General features: G+C 45.0%; 1 protein-coding gene across 2 annotated transcripts in view; it reads right to left on the bottom strand.

Moving 5' to 3' along the window:
- The window catches only part of INPP1 (inositol polyphosphate-1-phosphatase), a 306706-nt gene that overhangs the window by 200712 nt on the left and 80608 nt on the right, over positions 1-25386 (bottom strand). The window contains exon 1 of one of the 2 annotated variants that reach the window (XM_069615666.1): positions 17506-17883. The exons of the other annotated variant lie outside the window; for it this stretch is intronic. The gene's annotated coding sequence lies outside the window, so the exon portion shown is untranslated. Of the gene's footprint in view, positions 1-17505; positions 17884-25386 lie in introns of those variants that run through there. 2 annotated transcript variants of the gene reach the window in all.

Raw genomic sequence — 25386 nt, 5'->3', positions numbered from 1 at the left:
CTATCACCTGCTTCACCCTTTTGGGCAGGTCTATCGCCACTTTATGTTCCCCTATCTTCACCTCCCCACCCTTTTGATGATCACCTTTCTCTTGCTCTGGATTTTCATATTTGTATGTCTCCACCCCTTTCTGATAATCATCCTCATCCATCTTGTCCTGTTCTCTCACTTTGGCCACCTCTCCTCTACTCCTTGCCTTCTACCCAAACTCCTCTTTACAGCTCCTCTCTCTACCTTCTGTGCTCCAAATCTGAAATATCTCACTCCTTCCTTCTCTGAAAGAGCTCCTTCCCCGATGTCCCTACTTGAGAGACTGGAACAGTGAGCGTTATACTCTCATACTCATGTTTCCCCTCCCCTCGTGCTGAGCTTCATGTGAGAGCTTTGCACCTGGGTGTTGTGATTGGTGAGGGGCATGGGTTGGAGATCTCCTAGAGGCTCCTACGCCTAGTCTGGGGTTAGGGACTGGAGCGATCAGTTATTTCGGATCTCTTGTTGTTTTGGACTACCTTCCCCCTCCACGGCTATTGGTAATCACTGTCTGAGAGGAACAAAGGACTGCTGCTAACTACGCATGGGAAACTGAAGCTGGGAAATACTTAACAAGTGTCCTGCATGGGCGTGAGGAAGGCCAATGCCGCTAGAAATTGCAACTCTGCTTTACTAAAATGATAGCTGGGAAGCAGTGTTTTCATATGTTTTATCAATCACTCTAGGAAAAGCTGATAGTGAGAATGTCTCTGCAACATTGTACCAATTGTGTATACCCGTGACATGGGATAAAGTGCTCTAATCCTTCAAATTGGGCTTTTCTTTAACAAAGAGACCCCCTCCCCTCCCGGAAACGGGAGTGACGTGGTTTTGGAACGTTACTTCGTTGCAAAGTCGCCAGTTGGGAAACATGGATATTTGTTGTTGATTTTTGTCTACGTAGGGAAGGCTGCAGCCTCTCTAACAGAGTTCAAGGGACACAAGACAGATCTCCCCTGACTATCCTTGAGGTGAAAGGGCTGATGGGATTGTGGTGGATAGTAGTTTGGCCCTCCCCAGGATCCTAACGATTTCCTTTAAAGGGCCAGTGCCCTGCCTAAGCTGATTCAGGCGATTTCCGCTGTGAAAGAACCCTGCCTTATGGCAGGGACTCAAGAGGGTTGACAGGGTATCTTCCATGTACCTCCTCCTTGCCCATCATCCTCCTGCTTGCGGAGGTACCAGGCCCCTTCAGTCACCACACCGGATATCCCCAGCGTCAGGCAGAAGTCACAGGTAATAAACCAGTCTTGGCTTTTAGGCTCACATCTTATTGCATTCAGGTACAGAAAGTCCTGAATTTATAATGTGCACAGGACTGAAAAATGTCCTTCACTGGTAACGCCAGGACATATTGAACAGGACATGAGAGCCATGTTCCAGCATATTTTTAAAAAACTAAAGTGTCCATGAAGTGGAGACGTTAGGTGAACAAAGTGGAACCATTTTTTACTACATTAACAGCTTTCAAGTGTTATAGTCTGCAGTATTTATTCATGAATATTGAAGTTGTGCAGCAAAAGAGAAAATGTTACTTCTGCCACTTAATCGGGATAACATATGTGCAGCACTACAGAGTTCTTGTGCATCATGCATGTATACATGTTTGAATTCTGACAGACACCTTTTTAGCTTTACTCTGTCAACTAAATGAAGACCATTTAGGTGCTAATATTAACATACATAATTTAAACTGTTGTGAAGCTACTAGTACTCACTGTGATACAGTGAAGTTAAATTCTTGCACCAGGGACTCTTTTGGCTTCAGTGGTTTTGCCAGAGAAAAGCTTGGACGCCTATGTGGATGGCAGCTAGACATCAGGAGGCCCAGATTTGCATTAACACTAGGATATGTTACCTAGCTGGCCCCCTCATGCCTACCATTTTGTTTAATGCCCTGCGATGGCCCGTGTTTATGGGCCCTCTGGTCTCCTGAGGAGGCACAACTCTAGTGGACAATGGTCTACTGCAGATGCCACACATCTTCATACTCTGTGTGAATGTTTGAGTGATTGGCATTGCTATGTTGCCTTTGGCTCAAAGCACCACCCAATCCCAGTTAGAAATCTAATTTTCCAAGACAACCAACAGAATCACAAAGTAACCCCCCTTTTTCTTTTTTAAAACTACTTGGTTTATTTCCATCAAATCTGTTTGCTAAACATTCAAGAACGGTTTACTTTGTCACAGCTCTTCAATTTTTCTTGTCACCTAGCACACAACAAAATGTATGCCATTGTCACACATTCACTACAAGCAGAACCCCATAAGAGACAGTTGTTTTTGGGTATCTTGGACACTCTGATAAGATGTATATGGGTCTTGCATCACCTTGCGTTATGGTCAAATGGAAGGGGGCATTTTGCAGAATTGTATCCTAACTGCATAGTTAAAAGTAAACAATAGACTGTAAAAGCTCAAAGTTCGGCCTGGTCTGCATGAGCGCAATAGAGAAAATGGCAGGATAAAATAAGTGGATCTCATTTAGTTTGCAGGGACCCCTCGCGAGGCCCACATACATATGGTGCTGGGCCAACCTGTCCAGAAATCCTGGCTACACCACTGGAGTAGTGCCAGCATGATAGCCTCACTCTACTGTTCGCACTGGCACAATTCAAGTATTTGCACTAGTGTTAGGTGTGGGGCTATAACAACATATAGCACTGGTTATAACTGGCTAGGCAGAAGCACTGACCCGCTTTGTGTTATCTTAGTGCTGGAGGGAAAACAGAATTGTGTAGGAGCGGAGGCCAACACAACAACCATATTTGTGCTATTGTTACGGTCTGTGCTAATAGCCGAGCATATGTGGTCATTGTGCTAGCGTGTCGGCTAATGTAAGTTATTTAACTAGCAGCACAATCTGCACAGTTATCTCAGCAGTAAAATCAGTGGCAAGTGGTTAACTTCCTCAGTGATATGACCAGCAATATATTTGTGGTAAAGATGTTCTGTCAGAGGCCCCACCCAGGCATGGCTGCTTGCAGGTTGGGTAAGAGAATATACAATTGGGTACTCCCCTATTTTTTGTTATCGGGCGATCAATCTTTGAGTGGGGAGGGTATGAGAGAAATATAATGGGCCAAAAGATTGATTACCCCTCTCTTTGTCCGTTTATTTGTTTTTTTAGGTCAGTGCACCTTTACCGCCTTTCCTCTGGTAAAGGTAACTTACAGAAGAATCTCCAAAAGCACTTGTGTAAGACAAATATATGTATTTATTATTCACAAAATCAAAACAAAAACAATATATATGTTTAAAGATGTGAAGGCAGGCGCTCTGTTACCAGTCTTTAGCTTCTCATAACGCACGTTATCATGACTTCATCAATCTTCAGGGAGGCTGAGTTTCTTTGTTTTTTCAGGCGGGTCTGCATTTCTGTTTCAGGTGTGACAAGTTAATTAGCTCTGAGGATTCTGGTACTTGTATTTTTCGCACTTGATTTTGCTGGCAGGTGACTGGAAACAACTCCCTCAATAGCACTAATCTTCCCCTTGATGGGGGAGGGGGAAAGCCATGGTTGTGGCACTCCATTTATGTAAGGCATGATGGCCCTGCTGCACTGCCTTGTGAGCCCCGGACTCCTGGAACAATGTTTAAAAGGTGTGAAGGCAGGCACTCTGTTACCAAAGAGTGCGTGGCCTGTCACTATTTCTTAAAAACAATATATAGTATCACAGTAAAAAAGTTCATTCAAAAGTGGGTTTAGTATGTGACTTGAGTCCTCATGTAACAGATATAGTCTTGGGTAAGACAAGCAGGCCCGGACATGTGAGCCCGCTACAGTCAGCCTGCAAGACAGCAGCAGACACTGTCTAGGGTCAGGGAAGAGGCTTTTTTACTGTGGTGTTCACCTTACTGCTCATCAAGGGCCTAGCAGCACAGAGAGCACTGACCGTTCTTCTTTCAGGCACCAGCAGCAGAAGGTGGAACCTGCTGGGAGATGGCAGTTAGGGAAGAGCAATGGTTGGTGAAGTAAATATACTGGAAGCTGGACAGAGTGGGGCCCAAATGAAACCCGAAGTTATGTGAAAAGTGGGCCTAATGTAAATTAGCCATGATGTGCACAATGGGTATCTTGGAAATTGACTAAGATGTGCCAAATTGGCATGATGTAAACTGGCAGCGATGCAGAAATTGGTTTATCTAGAACCTGGCAATGAGGTGCTAATTATTGTGATGAAGGATCAACAGAACACACACAAGTTATCAGTATGAGGTGAAAGAACCTGTATTCACTTTTCCCCGGTGAGTGGGAGAACTCCAATAAGTGCTAGGGAAATCAAACTAAAAATAATAAAGGACCATTTTGAAAAAGTTGTCAGAATGGTTAAACGCAAAGTGTTCAAAAGGGCCCAACTAACATACTATGCACCTTAGAACGATTGCCAAATGAAGTAAAACAGTCTCATGGATATAGCACCCTGCCTGCTTCTGGACAGTCTCAGCCCTAGAGATACAGCGCCCGGCTCGCTCTTGGCAATCTCCAATCAGCAAGTACTTCTGCCCCACTTGCTTAGGGTTTTTTCAGGCTTAGATATTCTCACCCTTTAGCCGCGGGTCAGCAGCCGGCACCAGTTATAATACCTTTCAACACACTTCTGCCATTAAGTATATCTTCCCCTTTCCATTAGGCTTTGATATGATCACCCTCGAGCCAGGGATTGGCCGTCTAGGTCTGTGGTCTCTCTCAAACCTTCAATCGCCAGATAGTCTCACCTTCTGGCAAGGTTACCATCCTTGGCCAATCTTAAAGTTTTCTCTTGGTATGTTCCCTGACCTACTCCAAGCTTCCTCCAACCATTTACACAACTGGCTTACGAGTCTAGTTTGGGCTGATCCATCAGCAACTCTCTGGGTCAGTGTGTGTGTGGGCTATTGACTCATTTGATTAACTAATAGATTCTAATTGGTATTAGAGGAACTCTTTAAATTACCACGATGTGTTTCACATAGACTAAACAGCCCTAGCTCATTTATTTAGTACCTAATTTTTTTTGTGTGATTAATGTGAATGGGCTGAGGGCATTAGTCTCCACGATGGCTCAGTTGTTCCACAACACTTATGAAGCTTGTGAAGTCAAGTGGCTGGTCTCCCAACTGCAATTAGCCCAGAAGCTGCTAAACCTACGGAGAATGGGCAAAACCGCTCACTTTCCTGGGTTCTAAACAGTTTATGCGGGGGGGGGGGGGACGGTCTCTGAGCAGCATTTCCTCTTGGAAGGATAACACAAGTCGGAGTGGGAAAGGAGGAGGGGCTCTGCAGATTTCCCCCACTTACCTTCTGAGAGTCCTAGTCCTAATAGAAGCGATGGGCAATGTAACTTCATTGCACTATGCATAATGTAAACTGCCAATGAGCAAGCAGGTTTCAAATGTACATAACATGCCAATGAGAAATGATCATGTATTCATCAGAACATGTAGAGTCTTATTAAGCGCCACTTTGGCTGTCCACTTCTGCTGCCGATTGAAGATAAAGCTAGGCAGCACCTACTGTCCTTGCCCCTATTGCAAGCAACGCCGCCATTTCCTGATCGAACAGGCGTGATGAGTTTCGGTGGGATGTATGTGCAGGCTGCTTAGAAACAAAGTGTGGCGTCTGATTACTGGCAAGGGGCATGTCTTTGCTCCCGAGCAAACAGCCAGTTCCCACTGCCTGAACGGAAAAGCAGAAAGATTGAACCGACCGCTAAGTAAGAATAAACCACAACATAAAATGTTCATTTGAATGTCACATGCGGACATCATCAACGATAGTGGAAGCAGTGTTGCAAATCTTTTCAGAAATACTGGCGATGTGATGCAATTAATTAGCTCTGTGCCGAATGAAAAGGAGAAGGCCAGTTAACGGCAGTACAGAATAATTACAAAACGGAGTACTCCACAATTGGTACAGAGAAAAAACGAGACCTTTTGGCAGCCTAAAAGGAATCCAAGATCCGCACAGGTCGCTGTGGTTGGTCTAACCTTACATGAAGCCATGCTCTGCTTCCATTCCCTAATATTACTTAATTGGAATGAAACAAGACAGGGAGAACAAGACAAAACAAGGAGAAAAGAAGAAAACCTCATAATGATAAATAATAAAGATTAAAAAAAGCTAAAGAAAGGAAGATCTACCTGCAGAGGCGCAGTTGGGACCTCCCATCTACAAACGAAGGACCCAGTGTCTCCAAGACTTGCTTATGCTGAGCCAAGTATTGCGATATGGCTAAATGATTCCCTTCTTTTAAGGTTTGGTGAGCCCCATTTGCCCTGACAAACACTTGGTTGAATGAGTCCTTGCATCTTGTCAGATACTCTAGGTGACAGCAGCGTGCCGGGTATTGCCCGTGGAGTTCCACTTAATGCAGATCGGGCAAGGATGGTTTAAGTGTGTGTGTAGTCAAGCTCGTGGATGTGTGTGACTGTTCGTGCCTGACTCTCCGTCGGCTCTGTGCCCATGAGGGCATGCATTTATGGTTGCCTTTGTTTGCATAGATGGGTCCATTAGTGTATATGTGTATGTGATGTAGAAAGGTTTCTGTGGATATGCAATGTTGGGAAGCTGCCTCTATGGCATGGGCTGAACATCTTTTTGCAAGTCGGTGGATGTGTGATTCAGTCCGTGGTCCTGCAGACAAGGAGGAGGATAGGGAAGCCAGTGATGGCGGGGGAGGGAAGCCAAAGGGGAGCAGAGAGAAGAAATACAGTTCTGCCAAAGCTATTCAGCAGAAGACAGCTCAACAAATCTGGCTGTGCGAAAGGGAGTCAATGGATGTCAGACGCAGAGCTCATATGTAGCATCAATGAGAAGATGCAGAGCAGCAGTAGGAAGCAGAGACACGAGATACCACAAGAGAGCCTCCTGAGCAAGAGGCAGAAGCGCAACCTAAACATACCTCAAAAGCTAGCATTGAGAGTACCACCATATAATGGAAATAAATCCATCCATCCATCCATAAACATACTCATACATGTATCCATCCATACACCTCTTGTTAAGGGCTAGGCACAAGGGGTACGCTTACCTTAGATTTAATAAGCAGAAGATAGACGTAGCCCTTCCCTGTGGGCTCCCAGTTTCATACCAGGTGGGAGAAAACAGACAGCAGAACAGAAGAAACTAGGGGAGGTGTTGCAACAGAGAAAAGGCCAGTGGGTATAAAACTCTTGTAATGGGCTGACCAGATGAGCTTCAAACGAGCGAGGATGCCGACCATGATGGAGATGGCAGAAGAGATGATTGACTAGACAGAAGACAAAGGGGAAACACATAAGGAAACTTGCCCGTGAGTAAGAACGTTGGACCTTTTGGACACCATCACCCTTGCTGCAGATCCAGGGTTTGTAATAACTGAGCTGCCTGCGGTTCAAAACGACAAAACAAAGATCCACAACCCAAACTTGCACATTGACGAAGACCGGACAAATACCAGTCTCGTGTCTATCAAGGTCGCTGCAGCTGTGAAGTTATTTTATTAACCCACACTATTCACCCTCTATCGGATAGATAACTATACTCTTACCGAGTTTCAGCCTTTTTCTTGTTTTATTGCTTTGAAGATTCTTTTGTGATATGCTTTGCCCATAGAGATATTGATTGTGGTTTGGTTACAGTTATCTTTACTATATTTTACACTGTGGATTTGGTTGTAATTTCTTACTAATTGAAACAAATGAATAACATTCAGTCTTGAAATGACTATGTGTTATTATTCAAGAAAAACAAAAAACATTAGTACAGAGATAAAAAATGAAGCTTCAGTTTTAGGATTCCCTACATAATTGAATATATGTGCTAATCAGGATATAAACATTGTCTGGTTTCACTCAATAAGGAGCTTCCTCTGGGAATTAACAGTTATATTTGAACACATCTCAAATAATTGTGATATCTACTTCTCAAGGAAATACAAATGTCATTATCTCTTTGTTTTATTGAACTTTTAATTATATGTGGTTATCAGTCTTCCAGGATATATCTGGGATCTTATGTACCTCAGCTTCCATTCTCAAGCACATCAAGAACATTTCATTTCAAAGTATCTTGGGTTTAGAAATAAATGGATAAACCAAATAGTTATTAAAATTATCTGACATTCATATTTTTGGAGGAATATTATATTTGATTCCAACTGTTTCTCAATACATTACCCCTCTTGTTAATATGTGTGGGGCTACATGTTTATTTGCTTATTTTGCTGGTCCCAAAAAATCTCCTCATTTGATTTTTTTCGTTGTTAACTCTTTTTTATTAAACACCAAATAACATAATTGAAACAGCCCGATACATAGGGTGGGTGCATGTAAAAGAACTTGTGTAGAGATTGAGCATTAACATTGCACTTATTCCTTTTATTATATATGACAGTGCTGAAGATTGGTTGCCTTGTCCCTTCCTACGATCAGGGCTCCCAAATCCCCCTCTCTCCCCATCCTCCTGTATGTTCCCGGCCACATTGCACATTAGCCTTATCATCGCGTGCTTGTCTTACCCTGTAAATATTGATTGTTGAATAGTACCCTATATTATAGTGCTGATCTGGGCCCTCCATCCCCTGGTTTGAGAGTCTTGTGTGACGCCCTTGCCACTGGTTGTATATTTGTAATATATGAGTGTGTTCTGGTCTTCCTGATTGGGTCTGTCAGTGTGATGTCACCATCCTCTGCCTTGCATCTATTAGTATTTCTTAGTTCTGTGGGTAGCCTGTTGGTTGCTTATCATGTTATGTTTAAACCGGTCATATACATGAGTCTGTTAGTTCTTTAAATCGTGCAGCTTGTGCTGGTCTAGCGTGGCGTTTGTAGGTGTTGTATTCTAGGGAGCATAGTTTGGTGAGTAGTGACTGACACAGAGTTGGTGGGTGGCTTGACTGCTTTCCAGTTAAGGATCATAGTTTTGCGTGCTGTGAATAGCATTATATATATTAGCCTGCGCTGCATGGGGTCGGGTCCTCCCAGAAGTAGAGAGCCTGGGGTCATCATAATCTCTGTCCCGTGTATGCACGAGATCTGCCCATAAACTTTGTCTCAGAATGTCTATCTTCGGGCATAACCATAGAATGTGTCCTAGGGTACTATGTCCCCCACAAAGTCTCCAGCAGTCCGGGGAGTGTACGAGACCCATCTTAAATAACTTGCTTGTTGTATAGTACATTCTTTGGATGAGTTTGTATTGAATGACCCGATTGCGGATGCTCACCGAGGCCATTGGTATGACTTCAAAACAGTGTGTTTGTGGGTTGTGCAAGCGTTTATGTTCCCTTTCCTTGATCAATATATCGGCCATTAGTTGTGCTTCTCGTTCCCCCCATGTTTTTTGTTTGTGGGCACAGTGTGATATACATTGTTCCCTAATGTATTCCTTATATGCGTCCCAGCATTTCAGAGCTATAAATTCACCGGACATATTGGTTAGCCAATATACGTCTGTGTCCTCCACTAGGTGTTCGAGGAAGTCCGGCTAACCCAGAGCTCTCAAACTGAGGCGCCACACTTTTACATGGGACGTCTGCAAGGTCTACCCGGAGTAGTACAGGTGAGTGATCAGAAAGGGTTGAGGCCAGTATTTTACACTCTCTAATCAAGTGAGCGGAGTTAGAGAGGAGAAACCAATAGTCTAATAAGGAGAGGCTGCTGTATCTTTTGGAATAAAACGTGTAGTCTCTCTGTTGTTCATGAGTGATCTGCCACGCATCTCAGAGATGAAGCTCCCCCAGGAGAGATTGGCGGGCGGTGAGTTTTTGTGGGATCGGATGCAATGTTGTAGAAGCAAATTGACGGTCCATTGATGGGACTCGGGCTACTTTGAAGTCTCCCCCAATAAGCATTGTAGCGCTCATATATATCGTGCGCAAGCAGAGAAGGTGTGGGTGAAGAACAATGGCATATCGGTTGTGGGCTCGTATATGTTTACAAGAGTGACAATCTGGTGGAATATGTGGCCCTGTATCAATACGTATCTGCCTTTGTTATCTATCAGCGCGTTAAGAATCTGAAAGGGCACTCTTGTGTTTTAGGATAGATAGTCCCCTCTTTCTGTGACATGGGGAGTGTACCACCGTTTCCACCCATCCCCGTCATAGTTTCTCCGACTCAGTTGAGTTGAGGTGCGTTTCTTGGAGAAACAGTATGTCTGTTTGTATATCGCACGTATCATTGAGCATTAGTTTTCTCTTTATCTGGTGGCCTAATCCCTGGATATTAAGCGTGATACAGTTGAGGGTAGTAATAGTTTGAGGGAGGGAAACACTCCCTCCAAGTGCTAAGGACCGGCTTTCTCGTCCCTAGTGTGTGCCCGTACTGGGCCCGGGATTTCATACTGAAGCCTCTACATTCAAAGGTGCACTCATCAACGCAAGGTCACTCCTAGCACGTGCTTTAAACCTAGCCGACTTAATCTCCTCTAACAACTTAGACTTCTTAGCCATCACCAAACCTGGCTCCATGCAGCAGCTGGCCCTTCAGTATCTCTTGCCATTCCTGATAAATACACTATCTACAGAATAGACAGACAGACTGACTGCCAAAGGAGGAGAGTAGCATTCATCACTAAAAACCTACTCAATATAAGGGAAATCTCCAACCCAACTATCCATTCAGCAGAATTACTATCCATCAAATTGTCCCTCTCCCACACTAGCACTTTGACCATCCACCTCATATACAGAACCCCGGGCGCAATCCTCTCCTTCGAAGAAGATGTGGCCCAACTCATCTCATTGAACACCAAGCCAGCCTCTCAGATCATTCTGCTGGGCGACCTAGACTTGGGCCACAATGATCCGAATGACAACAATGCGTCTAACCTCTACAATACTTTGGAAGAGTTAGGTTTCATTCACCGAATTACCAACCCCACTCATACCAAAGGCCGAACTCTCGACTGGCTGGCAGACCATAATTGTAATACCAAGATCCTATCCATCACACCTTTCTCCTGGTGGTCGAACCACCACATTATATCATTCACTATACCAAAAAACAAGACTTTGGACTCACTACCTGCCCAAGCCCCAGCTGCCCTATACATAAACGCCTGCAACATTACAACAGAGAAACTACTACCACTGTTGCAACCCATCACAAACTTCCAGATTCACACTGGCAACAACCCTTCCATAATGGTTGAACTATACAACCAAACCTGTCTAGATGCCACAGTAGCTCCACTAACTCTGTGTAAAGCAAAACCATACACGCACCTTAACTCCTGGTACACCCCTAATCTTAAAACTCTACGCAACTCCAAGAGAACAGCAGAGAGTAATTGGAAAACATCTTCTACCAATATAAATAAAGATATCTTTACCAGTGCCTTAAACAACTATAAAAAGGCTATCCTAACCAAAAGCACCACTTACAATGATAGAATTATCAAAGCCAACTCTGGTTCCAAAGAACTATTCAATATCCTGCGTGAGCTGGAGTCACCAGTGCCGTCCCAAGAATCATGCCTCAAAGACACCACATGGTACAATGACTTACAAAAAGCTCTTCTTGACAAAATTGCATTGCTCCAATCAAAAAGTTATACTGTTCTCCCAATCAATCTGCACTGGTCCCCATATACTCAGCACAGAACCCAATCACCTATTTTGACTACACCCCTGTTTCAACAACAGAAGTGTGGAAAATTATCACAAGACTCACACCATCTAGATGCCAAGGAGTTATTTGCCCAGCCTACCTCAATAAAGAATGCACATCCAAATTCACCCCATCACCAGATTAATCAATGCCTCCTTCCAAACTAATTCCGTCCCCACCAACCTCAAAGACGCGTGGGTTTTCCCACTACTCAAGAAACCCACCCTAGACCCTAATATACCTACCAATTATTGTCCAATTACAACAGTTCCCTTTCTCCTCAAAATACTGGATCGAGCAGCATATCTGCAAATTCAAAATCATTTAGAAAAAACAACCTGCTTGGCCTTTGCCAATCAGGTTTCCGACCAGGACATGGCACAGAGACATCACTGCTGGACCTAAAAATACTAATGGACGAGATTAAAGACATTGGGAAATTTGCACTCCTCTTCTTGCTCGACCTATCAGCAGCCTTCGACTTAGTCAATCATAACATCTTATGCAATCACCTCGACTCGGCAGCTCATTTCTCTACTAATGCCAACACTGGATACAGTCCTTCCTCACTAATAGAACTTTGAGAGTCTTTTCGCCCCAGGCAGCAGCGCCGCCAGCCCCTGTCACCTGTGGATTTCCACAAGGATCATGTGTTTCCCCTATACTCAAATATTTCTACTAAACCACTCGTTGACCTCCTTGATGATCTGGGTGTCACCTACACAAAATATGTGGATGACACTCAAATCCTCATACCATTAACAGGCTCCTATGATGTTGATACTAAATCACTAAATAAAATTTACCAAACGATCTAGGCTTGATTGGCCCAACACGGCCTCTGCCTTAACGACGAAAAGACAGAATTACTCCTTATCGGGTCACAACACCTCTTAAACAAACTTGACGAGCCCTTCAAATCTTTTACAATCGACGGCATTACCATCAATGTCTCCAAGGAAGTAAAAACCTTGGGCATTTACCTGGACTCTGCCCTCACATTATCTAGATAAGTCAATGCCACAGCTTCCGCGTCAGCCTACATATCCAAGCTCATCAACGCTTGCAGACCTTTCTTGTCACCAGTCAGCTGTACCACTCTGGCCAGAGCCCTCTCTATCTAGATTAGACTACTGTAATGCCCTCTACACAGGTACCAACAAACGCAAAATAAAAAAAAAACGACAGGTGACACAAAATAACACTCTGAGAGCTGCACTCAATATCCCAAAAAACTCACAAATCAGTGCGGCAAGACGCAAAGCCCACTGGCTGCCGGTCCATGATCAAATCCTCTTCCAAACCCTATCACTGACACACAAATGTATCTTGCACTCAGCCCCCAAATACTGTTCCGATAAATTAATTGAGGTTAAAGTGGATATAAATTGCGGTCAATCTGGAATGAGGGAAGGAGAAGAGGCGCCTGAGGGGAGCCTGAAGGAAAGCTGGGTGTCATCTGCAGAACACTGAAAGTTGGAGCAGAAGGAAGCAATGCGGTGGGCAAGAGGTGCCAGGTATTGGTTGAAAGGTCAGGGAGAGAGATTAGACCCCTGGGGAACACCACAAGTAGAGAGAGAGATAGAGGAGAGGACAGATCCCAGTTGGACCTGAGAGGGTCGGTCAGTGTGAAAGGAGGTCAGTCAGGCCAGGGCCTTATCAGTGATACCCAGGTTATCACGGAGGTGATTGAGCAGGATGGCATGGTTGACCATATCAAAAGCAGAAGAAAGATTGAGGAGAATGAGGACAGAAGGAAGGTTAGAATCAGGGTTAGAGAGCAGATCTTCACAAGTGTTTAGGAGAGCAGATTCTGTGCTTCTGGCAGCTCTGAAGCCTGATTGGTGGTCGTGGAGACAACCAACAGATTCAGTGTGCAGGTTAAGCTGGGAGGTGGTCAGCTTTTCCAAGAGTTTGCCCAGGAAAGGGGTGAGGGAGATCAGGTACCAGTGTCTTAGTTGCAGGAGGCCTTGCCCAGCCATTTGGATGGTTTAGGAGAAGAGCGTTCCTCTTCCTTGGAGATCTTTGTCTTCACATCTATGCCCTTAGACTTTGGAGCAGACAGTTCCCCTAACAGAGTTCTAGGTGAATCCTTCTTCAAAAGTATTCAAAAGATTACATGAAATCAACCATGGGACAAATTCTCACCCTCATATAGGCAAAATGCTAAAGTGGATTGGTCCACAACCAAGCCTGTTGTTGAGGGTCCAATCCTGGATGCTGTAACAAGTATTCTTTGCATGCTGATGTTATACCCAGAATATCCGGACTGCAGGGAGTGGGGAGAAAAAGGGGAGGAGCAGCAATTTTGGGATCCCTAGCAAAATCCAAGATGGTGAGACCCCTCTGGGGACTAAAGCTCTCCTCTGTGCTATACTACCCCTAGTACCCTTCCTCCCAGGCTCGGACTGGTCTATAGGATAATAGGGCAATGCCCGAACCAAAACGCAAAATGCTAGTGTGGGACCGTTTTTTTTTTTTAGACCAAATGTGCCACTTTTTTGCCAAGATTGGGCCTTTTTGAGGAGTTACTTCACTGTGCGCCTAATAGTTTTGACCATTGTTGTTGAATCAATATTTTTTAAATTGCACACTTTGCACTACATTTTATTTAAAAAAAAACTCCCCCTTAGGTACTATTCATACAGTCTGCCACAAAAGGAATGAATTGCCATTTGCAACTGTGGGCCACTTTTTCATTAGTGTCCAAGACAATTTTATGCCCCAGTCCGACCCTGCTTCCTCCCAGTCCGACCCTGCTTCCTCCGTCTACTTCAAAAGGTCTGTGTAATCAGCATCCTGGTGCGAGTTGGCCATTGTAATGACAGAACTATCTTTAAATCACTGGCTCCCAGGGGACCTTATCGGGTAGGATTCAATTTCCCTGGAAGAAGGTAAACACCAGGGGTCAAGTCCTAAAATAAAGTGGGGGGACTCTTTAAAGTACATGATGGGATGTGAGGTCACTAGAAAGTAGCATATCAATGTGAAATATGCAAATGTCATTCAATTGGCTTTGTATAACCATACAAATTGCACAGGACAAATGGGCATTTGCCTTTAAAAAAAAATCAACATACACAAAAACCAAGAAAGGATATTTTCTTCTACTAGGGTTTGAAAATGTTAAAAAGTTTGCACTTTCTAAACTCCAAGAATCAATGCCCATGTTTTCCCTGGAGAGAGCAGCCCCGAAATGTGATTCTTTCACCTTGATTTCATTATTTTTAACCAGGTTTTATGGTGCACTGGTGAAGTGCCTGACCTGTGAACCTGGCAAGCACGGTTCAAACCCCTAGCTCGTTAATAAATCATAATTTCAAAAAAGACAGTTGCAGTATATTCTTTTACACAAAGCCTCTAAAATACCCTGGGCGTGGCGTCCACCCTCTTAAAAAAGTGGGGGATACCACCCTTGACTTGAGCCCTGATAAACCCCGCTCAGGAGATCAAAAAGTCTTCCTGGGTTGCACCTGACATGGTTGTTGTGGGTACAACCAAGGCAGGCAGCTAATACACACCAGGCTGTCATGAATAAGTCACTGCTCAAGAGGCTGACAATATTAGGCCACCCAATGGTTGTGGCTGTATAATTGTGTAATCACAGTAGCCACCATGTAATAACTCGACATGGGTTATATTTAGATATGAATCTTCAACGGCATATGGGGTACACAATTATGACATTTTGAACCAGAGATGCAGTCGATTAAAAAGTCCTCTTTGATGGCTTTGGGGGTCACTTCGTCACAGGGCTTACTGGCCCAATTACTACTTCTCACTTGTCTTCAATCCAATCATCTGTCATCCACCCTATCTGGGTACCAAAGTATCAGGGAATCAGGTGCTATGATTGAAGCTAAGTTCCAAACACCACTCTCTGGTGTGGCCCTGAAAAATAGGCCCCAGAATGTTACGAAATAGAAATCCCAGCGGTTTAAGGTTGTGCATGACCTCCTGCCTGAATGCTATATAGACAATGTCTTGCTTTATGTCCTGTTTTCTCTCAACCTTTGAAGTACTATCTCTCACCTGCATAGGACTCACCCGGGCTGGGTCACCAAACCTCTATTCTCAAATGATCTAGTTTTGCACTCCCAAATCTGCCTGGCTGTTGCTCAGGAAAAATATATCCAGTGGCAGGCTGCAAAACTGAAGTCTTATGGAAGAGTGGAAACGTGTGGGTGCACACGTTTAAACAAAGCGTCCTTCCAATCTCACCTTATGCAGGACACAGAAAGCAGTTGCATGTCCCAAATATAACAGGGTACTTTTAGTAGTGCACATAGGTATTTTGACAGATGTGCAGATTTAACATAGCTTAGGTATTCTTTCATAGGGCGAGGAAAAATGATGCAAATGTAATGTCCCGATTACATATGCCAGCGGTATGAAAACTAAACTTGTATCTTCAGATGTTTTGGACTACAATTCCTATTAACTATAGCCAGCTTAGTCAATGGTGAGGGATCATGGAAGTCAAGAGTCCTAAACATCTGGCGAGCAGAAATTTGCACACCCCGGGACGTATAGTAACTCAATTACTTCCAGTCATATTCTTCCTCGTCCCAATTATTGAGACTCTCCTCCCTCAACACCACCACCCAAGAGGAATTGGCCATCAATCTGCAAAGGTCTTGGACTTGGTCACAGGAAGAATGTCGACTGAGTGGGGAGACCTTGCAAGGTTATCACGTTTTCCTGTGGGAGTAGTTTTAACATAAACAGAAAGTACATGTCTAGGAAACGAGATGTGTGCCTCTGTAAAGGATGCAGACATCCTTCTTGAGTAATGGAAGGGACAAGAAACAGTAGTACTAAGTAATGTTGGTTCCATGTGTTAAAATCGCGGCACAAAATGCAGTTTACATAAAAAATTGCGGCAAAAAGGCTGTGGTTTTGCTGCCACAATCCATGTAATGGATGCGGGGGACACACATGCAACCCCGCACCCATTATACCATTTAAGGTGAATGGGGGACAACCCCGCAAACCCTGCTCCCCTTAAATAGTATAATGGTCAAATCACAGAATTTTTTCCGCGATTTTTTTAGCAGACTTTTTTGCCGCGATTTTATTACTGCATACTGTAAGTAATGTTGATTACCATACGCGATAGAGACATGACCAAAGAAATAACACAAAGTAAGCGCACTGTATCTCTTGCACATGCATACACTCACGCCAGGGGTGGGTGACCTGTGCCTCTCCACTCACGGCAGGGGTGAGTGACCTGTGCCTCTCTGGATTTTTTGGCCTACAGCACCTTTCACCACTAGCCAATGTAATTACTGCTGTGGGATCATGGTAGTCGTAAATCGAAACATTTGGTGCGACACTTGTTTAATTCCCCTGCTGTACAGCAAAGTATACAAAACATGAAAGCTCTGCACTACACAAAAAGCTTTGACCCTGCTTGATTTCTTCGCAATTACTTGCTTTTTTATCAATAATGGAAAAAGCAAAACTACAAGTCACAAAATTCAAAGGCAGAGAACGCAACGTTTAAAGAAAACCAGTTCAGTTCTGTAATTTTTTTATTTAAAAAAAAAGCCCATTCTTGAGATTAGCACTCGGGCTGTGCTGTCCCTACACATCTGGAAATAGCAATGGGCGTTAAATGTCAACAGTCGAGGTATAAAAATAACACACAGGAAGTCGTTTTGTAGGCTGTGGGGCACACGCCCACGCTGCAAGTAGTCATTACGTCCAACATGCCTCACCGCTGACTCCCTCCGCCCATTTCCCCCTACGCTGTCTGGTTCTCTTCGCCCTTCACATAATGTTCATTCGTTTTTTATTAACACGTCGCACGTTCCTAGAAAGGCGGCGTATATCCTGTCTGACAGCACTCGCTCCTTCGCCTGGTCTTTCTAGAGGAATGTGGAAGGGATACTGTACCTGGCTGGTCAGTGGCGTGCTGGGTTTCCTTTCTAGGTGCTGCAGTCAGGAGGTTGCGGGGCGCTCCTCCTCTTCCCGAGCAGCAATGGCCTCCCCTGCCTAGGCGGGCTCCTTCCAGGTCTCTCGGCGAGGAGGTCCGGTGTAGCTCCGAGTACCTGGGGGTATAAGGGGGTAAGGAGCAGGCACTTCAACCGGCAGAAGATGAGCGGAATGCGGACAGGCTCGGAGGAGAGATGATAGTGATCTGTTCCTCCTCGACAGGGTTGCTCCTGCTGCCTGCCCACTCCCTGTGACAGCCCCGCCCACTACCTCCATGACACTGTCAGTGGAAATGCATCAACACGCGCACTGCAGGAAACGCACTTCCAACAGCTGAGCGACCCCCTAGAGTCCCCAGGGCTCCCAAGCAAAAACACGCCTACCCAACGGGCATTCTCCTCTACTCGCGCATTTCAACAGATTTGTTTAAAAACAAGTACTTGTAAAGCCAATAGTTTTGAGTTTGGTTTAGGCATTGTGTAGCTAGGTCTGTCCTTGTCATTGTGTTAGGAATTCACTCAAATTGAACTGTTACACACTACTCCCTCTTCACCTTACTAACCCATCCCACTTTATCATTTGCAGATCCGGCAGAGCGCCTGGGGACCAATTCCGTTGGTGACGGTGCGCGATACAAATACCTTTTAACATTTCACATTTCGCATTTGTACTTGCCGTAGAATGCACTTGTCAATGGAGATCAAGCAAACGAGACTGTCTAATGTCGAAACACAATCTGAAATTCTTGGATTTGCCAAGGCTTGTGTATGCAGCACGGCACCCAATATCACACGCTTGCTTTCATTACTATAATACACAATCACAAACATATGTCTATTTTACCTACCTGAAGGTGGGCATTTTATGCCACAATCGCCTCTGAAGAGTGCTTGCTAGAATATCTAACATGTGGCTTGTAGGTTTCACTCGTAAATGTAAATGGTCTTTTATTTTTATATTGCCTGGTTTCCCAGTGGAGTGGTCCTGCGCCGTTATTCAGACCTCAATCGGCAGAGTAGAGGAGGGGGGACAGAGTGGAAGCAGCTAACAACTTAACATGAACTATTAAGGAGGCATAGGTTAGGCAGAAGGATGGGGAGTGCCAATGTAAGCTTGGATGCCTGTAGATTCCAAAGAGTAGAGGAGGGGGGACAGAGTGGAAGCAGCTAACAACTTAACATGAACTATTAAGGTGGCATAGGTTAGGCAGAAGGATGGGGAGTGCCAATGTAAGCTTGGATGCCTGTAGATTACAATCTGCTGAATGAAATCCAATGGGGAGACGAGTAGCCCAATGCTAAGAGGCAAACGTGATTATAGCTGGGTGGTAGACTCTTGGTACTCACAGGACTGTTTTATATGTGGGTGGTTGCGTGTGATTGGCTTCTGATGTACTCAAGCATTCCCTTGCAGTATGGAGGTTTGTTTGGGTATGGGAGCGGATACCCAATTCAACCACACTAGGTTAATCCTGTGACGACTGTCAAGCCTCAAGCTATATAGTTTCTTCAAGAGGAACTTTAGCCATTGAGGTGTTCAGCATTTGCTTTGCCCTGGAACGCTGGATGCAGCACAGTGCCATTTGTTGTACACAGGGTTGTAAATGGAAATGCTAAGAATGGCCTGTGACTGTTTCCCACCCCACTCCCCCAAGATTTACGGAGGACAACAACATGCCATTCCGAATGGGCTCTTTTTTATGTTTAAAGATTTTATTGGATGAAATTAGGTATACAAGACAGATGATACAAATATCATAAGTCCAGAATAGCAGCAGATGTAAAACCAGGTAAACAAGATATAATGAGGATAAATACAAAGTAAGCCAAGTATCCTTATATCATATAGTTTCAAACTGTTCTGACATTTTTTGAATATTGGGGGGAACAAACATTACAGACAGCAAGACAAAACACCAACTGGACAGAACACATACAAGAGGAAGGAAGAAGGGAAGGGGATGAAGAGTGGGGTACAAATATTGCCTGCTTTTTAACTAGATAATGATTCACAGGTTACTGATGCAAATCTACGCAGATAAATAGTTATTAAATAATTGCCATTTCAACTAAAACTTATTTTGTAAATCAGGGGTAGAAGCATTACAGCCTTCCAAACTGTGAATATAGAATTCCACCAAAATGTATAATGAATTTGATTTAGGTTTTTCCAATTGGTCGTGATATTTTGGATTGCCACCATTAAGCATAAATCAAACAGATATCTAGCATGTTTGTTGACTGAGTTGTTTTGTAGCATGGAGTTACCTAAGATAAGAAAATCAAAACAAAAATCCATAGTAAGGTTAAAAATGCATTTGATGGTATTGCACACAGAGTTCCAGAATGACTTCACATATTGGCATTCTATAAACCTAGTTTAAAAGAACCTTGAACTTGTAAGCAGCTCCAGCAATTATCATTAGGTGATAAACCACATTCGAAGAGGGATACAGGGGTGATAAAGGCTCTGTGGTGAAAAAATAATAAGGTTTGGCTAAGACTTGCAGAGGTGGTAATTTTAGAAATACACTGCCATTTTAGGTGGGGGGGGGGGGGCAGCAAAACTGATGATCCAACAGTACACAGTCTCTTCTCCAGTCCTTGTGAAGACATTCAATCCTCGGGGTGGGTGAAGTATTTAATAAGACGTTGTAGTAGATAGAGGCTGTCGTATTGGAGTTGAGCAAATGAAGCAGTCTTAGCGTATCAGGATTATTGGAACTGTACATCAGTGTCTCTAAATGTTCTATTGTTACTGCAATAATTGTAAGAAATTGCACCAGGGAAGAGCCAGGCATATGGAATTTGACAATAAATTTATCGAATGTAATGCGTACCACATTTAAATAGCTGATTACAGAATCTAATGCCCTTAGAGAGCCACGACTTCCAGAAAATAGAATTACCTTTGATTTTAATGATTGATTTATTTATAGAGCGCTTTACACCAAGGCGCTGTACAATGGAACAACAAAATACTGAGTAATAACAACAAATAACATTGTGAGCAAAATTACAACTTGAATCATTCAACAACACTACAGTGCAAAGAGCAATTGACTGAGAGGGGGGAGAAGTGGAGTGGAAACAGGAGTGTTGGGGGAGGGGCAGGGGAAGGATTGAATGAGTGTAAAAGGAAGGGAGAGAGAGTGTAATAGAGATAGGGAAGGTGGTAAGGGAGGAGAAGAATTAAAAGAGGGGAAAGACAGGGGGGAGTAAAGAGGGCGGGGGGGCTTCAAGGTGGGGAATGGAGGAGGAGGAGGGATTTAAGGGAAGTGCGAAATGAGGTGAGGGTAGTAGAAGAGCGGATTGAGAAGGGGAGAGAGTTCCAATGCAGAGGAGCAAGAAGTTGGAAGGAGCGGAACCGTGAGGAAGCGCAGGGGGAAGGAGGTACAGAGAGAAGGAAGTGGTCAGCGGAACAAATGGAGCGAGAGGGGGAGTAGAAGGAGAGAAGGGAGGAGAGATAAGGAGGAGCAAGACCATGGAGGGATTTGATTTGAAAACAAGGCAGAAAAAGTGGAATTTTAGTTGTAGGTGGAAAGGTAGCCAGCCAAGGCGAGAGAGCAAAGAGGAGATGGAGTCACGGGAGGTAAGGAGGCAGAGGGTACGAATAGCAGAGTGGTATATAGATTTAAGAGGGGCAAGCTGAGATGAGGGAAGACCGAAGATTATAGAGGAGCAGTAGAAGAGGCGGGAAAAGATGAGTGAGTAGATTAGGAGTTTGGTAGCATGGAATGTGAGGGAGGGACAGATTTTGCGAATATTGTAGAGGTGGTATCGGCAGGAGCGGGAGGTGAGTGAAATGTGTTGCGAGAAGGAGCGAGAGGAGTCAAAAAGAACACCTGGGTTGCGAGCATGAGTGGAGATAGGGAGAGTGGAAGGAGGAAAGTGGATGAAAGGGGGAGGCGAGGGAGGGGGAAGAGTGTTAGAGGGGAAGAAAAGAACTTCAGTTTTATCGGTGTTAAGTGAGAGAAAGCGGGAGGACATCCAGTTCTTGATGGCTGTGAGACAAGAGGAGAGTTTAAGGTGGAGGTCAGGTGTGAAGGAGGAGAAAGAGAGAAAGATCGTCCGCATAGAAATGATGGGAGATGCCAAAGGAAGAGATAACTGGGGCAATGAGGGAGTTGTAGAGAGAGAAGAGGAAAGGACCAAGTACAGAGCCTTGAGGAACACCGTGAATAAGAGGGAAGGAAGGCGAGGTCTGGCCTCCCCATGAAACAACAAAGGTACGAGAGGAAAGGTAAGAGGATAACCATTTTAGAACAGGGCCTTTGAACCCGAAGGAGGAGAGAGTGTGGAGCAGGTGTGGATGATCAACAGTGTCAAAAGCGGCGGAGAGATCAAGGAGAATAAGTATAGAGGATTGCTTCACGTGGCGAGCAGAGAGGAGCGAGTTGAGAATAGAGGTGAGAACAGTTTCAGTGGAATGTTTGGGACGGAAGCCAGATTGGAAAGGAGGAAGGAGAGAGGAAGTAGAGACAAAGGAAGAGAGTTGAGAGTAGGCAAGGCGTTCAAGGAGTTTAGAAAGGAAAGGCAGAAGAGAGATAGGTCTGTAGTTGGCAGTGAGCAGTGGATCAGCAGAGGGTTTCTTAAGAATAGGAATAATCGTTGCATGTTTGAAAGCAGAGGGAAAGATAGATGAGGAGAGGCAGGAGTTGAAGAAAGTGGTAAGGTAAGGGATAAGAAGAGGGTAGATCTTAGGGATGAGACGGAGGGGAGAGGGTCAGAGGGGGCGGCTGTGGGGTGGGCTTTGGATAGAAGGGAGGAGACATCCAAAGGGGAAACGGATGAGAAGACAGACATGATGGAAGAAGGAGGAGAGGGGGGAGGAGAAGAGAGGGTGTCAGAGAGGGAGTTAATTTTTTGCCTGAGTGTGATGATTTTGGAGGAAAAGTAGTTGGCAAAGTTAGAGGGAGAAAGTGTGGAATTGGATGAGGGGTCAGGAGTGGGAGGAGAGAGAAGGCGGGAAAGAGTTTGAAAAATCCGACGAGGATGCGAGGCTTGAGACTGAAGAAGGTTAGAGTAGTAGGAGGATTTGGCCGTAGCAAGACAAGAGTTGTAAAGTGCGTGGTAAGAGAAGTAAGAGGTTTGATTAGAAAGCAAGGGAGTTTTGAGCCAGAGTCTCTCTAATCGTCTGAGAAGGCGCCGCATAGAACGGAGATGGGAAGTAAGTGTCAGATATCCTGAAGCACGGTTCCGTGTTGACCCGTCGTGAAGAATATATTTCTTCCTACCAATGTGATTCTCAGGAGTACGAAAGGACAGTCTGAGAAACTAATTGATCGGAAGATGGTGTAGAGTCGTTGGGATCGGTAGAGTAGAGCGGCCTTTAAGATGGTGTAGAGTCGTCGGGGTCGGTAGAGTGGAGCGGCCCGCAAGCTTCTCGATAGATGGTGATTCCAGGTTCCGTCCAACGACTGCAGAATATCACACTGATTAACAATCAATTACACCCCTTTCTAGATAACATTAAACAAAAGATCAACAGACTAACCTGCAGAAAACGGGTTTAACCAGAAGTATTTCATGCAAGAATGTCCTCAATACTGGGGAAATCTGGAGACCATAAGAAGAGAAAAGACAATCAGTACCAGGTAGTGAGTTGTAGAGAATGGTAAGGAAAGTTAGGTTTCTTACCCTGGTTTCCCTGGAAGTGATCGTCTCTGGCAAACTCCTTCTCCTTTTCTGTGGGAACAGTGTGATGGTATCTGCCCCCCGCTGTCCGACGAACCAAATAATCCAATGGTGCAAGGAAGTCACTAGTCCAGCAACAACCTATTCCCGCCGGCACGAGGACGCCTAAAAAAGGTGCTCAGGAAGTCTCTAGTCCAGCACCGAGCCTATTCCCGCCGGCACGAGGACGCCTACAGCACCCTGGAGGAAAGGACAGGGAAAGGAATGGAGGGGAAGAGGAAGGAAGGAAAGAAAGAAGGTAAGAGGTCTCCCAACCTTCAAGGTCCGAATTCAACTTAACCAAATCACTAGGCAAGAATAACCAAAAACAATCCGAGGTCAAAATACTGAACAGGTAAGGGCAATCCGAGAGCAATCCAGTAAACGTAATCCGAGATCAAAAAGCACAAAATTTCCAAGCAAGAAGAGCCACTGTCAATGTGGGATCAGAAGCAGCGAGAAGTAGGCGCCGGGCCATTAAGTACCCGAACTACCGGCAACAAGACGATCACGTGACCCTGAACGTTTCCTGTCACGTGGAAGACGCCGCGCCCACTGACGTAACCTCCATGGCAACTTCCACGTGAGGCGTCGGGAACTACGTTCCCGATGAAAACGTCTACCGCGAGTAGAGTGTGGATAAGGCCAGCCCGCCTCCTGTCTGATGTTCGAGCGTGACAGGCGCTTTTGGCTACGCGAAGACAAGAGAACCGAAGGGGTATCACAAGACCTGAGGCGTTTTCTGACAGTATCCTCCCCCAAAGGACCCCCATGCCCCCGTGAGGCCAGAAACCGGGATACCAACAACGGGGCATGCACATTCTGCTCTGGTTCCCATGTCCGATCTTCCGGACCGTAACCCTTCCAATCCACTAAGAAATACCTGGTACCACGGGAAACCTTGGAATCAAGAATGGAATTGACTTCATACTCCTCTACCCCTTGGACCAGTATCGGAGACGGAGAAGCCACTACCCTGGTACTGTCCACACAAGGCTTAACCATGGACACATGAAAGACCGGATGTATCCTCCAAGAGCACGGCAAATCCAACTTGACTACCAATGGACTCAAGACATCCTTTACAACATAAGGACCGACAAAACGTGGCAACAAGCATCGTCGTCCTGGAATGCGTAGATTTTTTGTGGACAACCACACCCGTGAACCTGGAACGTAGTTGGGTGCAGGACGACGATTCCGATCAGCGTACTTCTTTGCCTGCTCTTGAGCATGTTTCAGATGTTCCAGCACCCTATCACGGACCAGGGACAGGTCTTTGATACAGGATTGAACTGCCGGACAATCCTCAGGTAGTTTCCAATCAAGAGGTAGGGTGCGTGGGTGTTGCCCATATAAGGCATAGAATGGTGATGTTCCCGTAGATGAATGGCTGGAATTATTATAAGCGAACTCTGCTAATGGAAGAACCGCTAACCAGGATTCCTGGTGTTGAAGGATGAGACACCTGAGGTACTGCTCCATAGTAGCGTTCACCCGCTCTGTTTGACCATCCGTCTGGGGATGGAACGCTGTGGAACACCGTTCATCCACCCCTAACGAGAACATAAGATGCCTCCAGAAACGTGACGTGAACTGGGACCCCCTGTCAGAAACCACGATCTCAGGTAACCCAAAAAATCTGAAGACATGTCGCAAGAACAACTCTGCCAATTTAGCAGCTGATGGCAGACCTTGGCAAGGAACAAACAAAGACATTTTAGAAAAGCTGTCAACCACCACCCATATAGTATCAAAACCGTCGATCAAAGGCAACTCCACCACAAAATCCATGGTAATCATCGCCCATGGTCTGGCCGGCACTGGTAATGGGTGTAGTAACCCCATAGGTTTCGCTGAAAGGGATTTACATTGGGCACAAATGGCACAGGTCGAGATATATTGCGAGACGTCTCTTCGCATAGAGGGCCACCAACACCAGCGTTTGAGGAGTTCGAGGGTTTTCTGTGAACCAGGGTGCGCTGCTATAGCAGCGTCATGACATAAGGAAATAGCCGTATACCGAGTATCCTGATCAGGCATAAAGACGCGACCCTGGACATAAGGAAGACCATGCAAAATATCCATGTTATATTCTGCCAATTCTGCGGGCTCCTTATCAACCCAGTTCTGGAGCGTTGACTTCAGAGTGGGTTGTAGAACACAA

This window comes from Ambystoma mexicanum, chromosome 9 (genome assembly GCF_040938575.1).
Source record: "Ambystoma mexicanum isolate Mex_15411 chromosome 9, UKY_AmexF1_1, whole genome shotgun sequence".
Lineage (NCBI taxonomy): Eukaryota > Metazoa > Chordata > Amphibia > Caudata > Ambystomatidae > Ambystoma > Ambystoma mexicanum.
Note: the sequence above shows the minus strand (reverse complement) of the source record. Positions and strands in the feature narration are given on the sequence as shown.